We start from the raw sequence: 5880 nt of genomic DNA, 5'->3' as shown, positions 1-5880 counted from the left end.
AAGTAGTTTTAAAGAGTGTCAACAATTAAGTTGGTGAGTTCATAAGAGTTTTGTTTGAAGTAGAAACCGTTTTCCTTGTAAAATCGATATAGTTTGATTTCCAGAAAATCCAATATTTTCTTAGTTAAGTGTGAATAGAAATATTCCTATATGATGCATTAACGAACCCTAGAATGACCCGTAGAGTTCCTCTATAATCGTCCAGCGTATATAAGTTATATAAGGTTTAAATTAGATAAAACGTTGAATATAGTGGGTCTGCCCTAGGTCCACAACCAAACAAGGAACAGGAGATGAGGCAGGCATCACTAATTCTAGGCCAATCAAGACAAAATTGTTATAGGACTCAAACATGTACGCTCAGCGATTATAGTTGAAGTCTAACAGTTCTAGATGCAATATAGTTTTAATATCATAATAACTAACTTAAGTGAACCTGGTACTTTGTATCGGTACCCCCTTTCTTTATAGAGACCCGGCACTTTGTATTTGTACCCCTTTTTTGTATAGAGACCCGGCACTTTGTATTTGTACCCCCTTTTTGTATAGAGACCCGACACTTTGTATTTGCAGCCCTTTTTGTATAGAGACCCGGCACTTTGTATTTGTACCCCTTTTTGTATAGAGACCCGGCACTTTGTATTTGTACCCTTTTTTTGTATAAGTACGTTATGTAAATGATCGTCAACTATACCTATTATAGTTTATTAAAATGTTTGAAATGTAGATGTACCCTAACTATACCTATTATAGTTTAGTATATTTCCTTGTGGTGTTTAAGAATCCCATTCTATGGAAGTCAAATGTATAGTACAATATAGCTATGTTTAACTTGTTTTGTCTTGTACTAATGATTATGATGGAGGATTCTTATAAATTCAGCAAGTAATTTCCTATTATATAAATATATCATAACAAGAAATACATGTAATGTATGAAGTTATCAAAGTTTTAACACTTTGCTCAACATGTTACAAAGTGTTTTGATAGATAGAAGCTGTTAATTAATTCTTAGTCTTTCAGCACTGTTTTAGAAAAGTCATAGAAAAATCATACAAAGTCGAAAACTAGATCCGTAAATTCTGAGAGTTCGCAAAATGTGTCTAGTTTACTCATAATTTTTATCACGATTTTTAATGACCTCCAACTTGGGTGAATAAGTCCAAAATCACAGCCTGGTCCGGATTGTTGTTTGAAATGATAGGCAGTTTTGTAAAAATCACCATAAATTGTAGAAAAATCGTATGGAGATGTGCAAGTAGTCATTTTAAAGCTACAAACTTGAACTATTTTCACCTTGTACAGTTTTGAAAACAAAAATGTTTAAGATGCCCAAAACAGTCCGTGAATGGAGTTGAACTTTTCTGATGAAGGCTGTTAGAAATATTTAGTTATGTTCTTGGTGTTTTAACTTGTATCCCCCCATGAAAACTTGAGAAAACATGAAAATGTAGGGGTATGAACTCACCTTAAGTGATTTCAGTAGGTAAGTGTTGAAGAAGAGAAGTGTTCAACCCAAGAACACTTGAAGAATCACTTGAAGATTCGAAGATCTAACACAATTATGAGAGAGTTTGTTTAAGATATCCATGATTCGAGTGGAAATAATTGAGATAATCATAAAGAGAATGGATTATTCTTACCAAATGTGGAGGAAAATCCAAAGATCAGCCCTCAAATCTCGAGTTCTAGAGAGGGAAAATGAGAGAGAAAAGAGTTTGCTCTTCTTTTGGTGAAAAGAGAGGAAATGAGAGAAATGAGGAGAGAGGGTGAATATTCAGCTCTCCAAAAACGTGGGGAGGAGTGATGATTGAGTGGAAAGGATATTGATGTGACCTAGGTAAGGTGGGGAGGTGTGGTTAGTCAAAGAGTGGGTGTGGGGTGGTTGCTTGTGACATTGGATAAGGCAAAGTCAACACTCCACCTTTAATAATTCACCCATTTGATTTTTATTACTTAAATAATGATTTTCATCAAAATATGTTTAAATTATGAATATTTAGAGTTTATTATGTTAAAATATAATTTCTGGAGAAAATCCCGCTTTAAAATCACGAAAAACGGGCTTAAAATGTTAAAAATATCAAAAATAGGCTAAAAGTGACAAATATGCGAATTCTGGCCGAGGCTCGGCCTTCTGATGTTGAACCGAGAGAGAGGGAGGCAGAAACCGAGAGGGAAGAAGAAGGAGGGAAGGAACCGAGAGGGGAGAAGAGGGAACAGAGGGGCGCGAGTAGAGACAGAGCGAGAGAAGGGAAGAGACAGAGAGGCGGGTAGAGACAGAGCGAGAAGCGAGCGACGGAGACAGAGCAAGAGAAGGGAACAGATGAGGCGACCGAGAACCGAGGCTCGGTCCTCGCGCCCTTAGCCAACAGAGGCTCGGTTCGGAGATAAAAAGGCGAGAATGTCAGAACCGAACGGACTGTAGTGAACAGTAGTGAACAGTACCTTCGGTTCGGTTAGTGAACAGTACCTTCGGTTCGGATCAGCAGCCTTCTTCATCAGGAGGTTCGGTTCCTAAGAGGTGTTTCGGTTCCTAAGAGGGGTTTCGGTTCTCAAGGTCCGTTTTTCGCGTTTTCGCCCCGTTTTAAGCCGTTTTTGACCCGGTTAAGGGCCGGAATGACCCGAATGATTCTAAAAAGTTACGGGAACTATTTGAGGGAGATTTGGGAGAGATTTCTCATACTTGGAGAGATTTGGGAGAGATTTGACATTCTTGGAGAGATTTCTCATACAAAGAGGTATTTGAGAGAGATTTCACATACTTGGAGAGATTTGGGAGAGATTTGACATTCTTGGAGAGATTTATCATACAGAGAGATATTTGAGAGAGATTTGGGAGAGATTTCTCATACTTGGAGAGATTTGGGAGAGATTTGACATTCTTGGAGAGATTTCTCATACAAAGAGGTATTTGAGAGAGGTTTCACATACTTGGAGAGATTTGGGAGTGATTTGACATTCTTGGAGAGATTTCTCATACAGAGAGATATTTGAGAGAGATTTCGCATACTTGGAGAGATTTGGGAGAGATTTGACATAGAGAGAGATAGAGTGAAAACGATTGAGAGAGGATCCATGTGTGACAATTGTGAGTGTCCGGCATCGCAATGCATGGTTCGTAAACCCTGTTAAGCCTTGTTTAAGGATCTTACACACTCCCGATGAGTATGCATCATTGTTTTATCGGTTTGGCTCGCCACGTACTACAGTTTTTAGGTTAAAGAGATCTAGTTGTACGTACTTTTCGATTTATGTTTTCTTATCAGAATAGCGAGTTGTTTAGTAAATACTGAACGTAATTCCAAGTACACAAGGGTTAGTTGAGCTGACCGGTTTGACTTGTTGACTTTATTTGACTTTGAATTGACCAGAATTTGACGGTTGTCACACCATGCTTGAGCAAATGATCTGTTAGGGTAGCGTGCCAGGCCCGAGGAGCCTGATGTAACCCTTACAGAGCCTTATCTTATTTGTAGACATGATTTGGAAACTTTGAGTTGACAAAACCAGGAGGTTGATCAACATAAATTTCTTCTTTCACGACTCCATATAGAGAGGCAGTCTTAACATCCATCTGATAAACTGTAAAACCAATGTAGGAGGCATACGCCAGGAAGATACAAATATCTTCAAGAAGCACTACAGGAGCATACACTTCAGTATAGTCAAGTCCTTCAGTTTTCCGAAACCCATGAACGACCAAACACACTTTGTTTCGCACTATCACCCCACAATCATCTTGCTTGTTACGGAACACCCAATGCATGTCCAAAGACTTTATGCCTTTTGGCAGCTCAACCAATTTCCACACTCCCAGTTTCACAAACTGATTTAGTTCATCATGCATTACATCCAGCCAACTAGGCTCATTCAGTCCCATTTATACGTTCTTTGGCTCGATTTAAGAGATGAAGCAAGTGTAGAGATATGTGTTGACATCTCCACTCTTGCTCCTCATTTTGACTCCGTCGCCTAGTTGACCAATGACAGTTTTGATCGGATGATCATATTGAAGTATGGTGGGGATTTCATGGATGATATCACTGAATGTGACAGGAAGGTTATTGATGTTGATAAGTCTATCATCTGCTAATTCATCTGCCTCAGACGATCTTGAACCGTGAGAGGTGCTTGCCACGTACTCATTTGCAATCAGCTTAGGAAAGAGAAGCTCCATGAAAGTTTGAGTAGCAGAAAAAGTATCTCTTGTCATGAACTCTCTTTCAGTAGGAGTGAGTGGAATGGCTTCAGCATCAGGATTGATTCTTTGAGTCGGAGAATCTGAAGAAGTGCTTGGAATAGCATCATCCACCCTAGGAGTCGTAGAAGGAACCATAGGTGGTCTGTACACAACATCTTCCTCAATAACAACCTTCGTACCTGAGCAAGAACCTGACACATCATCTGAAAACACATTAAATGGTTTAAATAAAGAAGCGTAATCAAATATCCAGTCAGGACCGACTCGGGTGTCTGTCTAATTCTCCTCTAGCCAACGCACGTCGAAATATTCAACAATCTTCTTAGTTTTCTTGTTGTAGACACGGTAAGCAGTGCACATAACATATCCCATGAAGTAACAATCATCAGCCTTCAAGTTGAACTTGGGGTTGGACTCTAAGTGAAGGAGGGTGCAAGGACATCCAAAAATTTGGAAGTGAGCAATGGATGGTTTGTGATTATACAGAATTTCATATGGGGTCTTCATTTGGGCTTTGTTGATCAGGACACAATTCTGTATGCAGTAGGCAGTGTTGATCGCCTTTGCCCAAAAGAAGACCTAAAGTTTAGAATCACATAGCATCGTCCTTGAGGTGTCCATTAGAGGATGATTACATCGTTCTACAACACCATTTTGTTGAGGTGTGCGAACAACACTGTATTGACATATTCTACCCATTTCGGCACAAAAAATGATCCAAAACAACTATCTTGAATTCAGTGCCATTATCCATTCTAAGCGCCTTCACTTTCTCATTCGTTTGATTCTTAATCATCATCACAAACTTCTTGATCAAATCAACAATTCTTCTCTTGTTAGATAAGAACAAAACCCAAGTGAACCTCGAGTAGTCATCTATCACAACCAAGAAATAGGAGTTTTTGTTGATGCTAAGAACATTCACTGGACCAAATAAATCCATGTGCAACAATTGAAGAACATTGTTGATTGAGTTTACTACCATTGGCAAATGGGGCTTACGATGATGTTTTCCTTGTGCACACGCCACACATTTTTCAAAAGTAATGAAATTTTTCACAGGTAGGCCACACACTATCTCATTCTTGGCAAGACGATTCAGGTTCTTGGTGTTTGCATGATCGAGTCAACGATGCCAAAGCATGGCATTGTGCTTAGAGACTTTAGAGAAGAGATATGTGACTTGCTCCGGGATATTATGATTCATGTCTATGATGTAAGCATTTCCATCCCGCTTTGATTTCACTAAGATCCAGTCTTCAGGAATAATGATTTCAGGCTTCAAAATAAGGCATTCTTTATCAGTGAAGTGAGTTGAGTAACCTTTGTTGCGGATTTGAGAGACACTCAATAGGCTATGCTTCAACTCAGGAGCATAATTAACGTTCTCAAAACTCAACACTTCATTGGTAACAGTTCCTCTTTGTGTGGTATTTCCTCCTTCTCCTCCTGCGAAGGAAACATAACCCCCATTGAAATTTTAAATATCATGCAGTCGGGATATGTCTCCTATCATGTGCCTGGAACAACCACTGTCGACATACCAAGGTCTGCCGGCATTCCTCAGTAGTTGTTCCTGCACGATGCACGAGATTAGTTAGATTTTGGAACCCAGGTCATAGAAACACTGGGTTTTCCCTTTTCAGCAACAAAATATTATTTTTCACTTTTTGATT

Source organism: Lactuca saligna, chromosome 3 (assembly GCF_052625555.1).
Source record: "Lactuca saligna cultivar CGN05327 chromosome 3, ASM5262555v1, whole genome shotgun sequence".
Lineage (NCBI taxonomy): Eukaryota > Viridiplantae > Streptophyta > Magnoliopsida > Asterales > Asteraceae > Lactuca > Lactuca saligna.
This window is presented reverse-complemented; position numbering follows the sequence as displayed.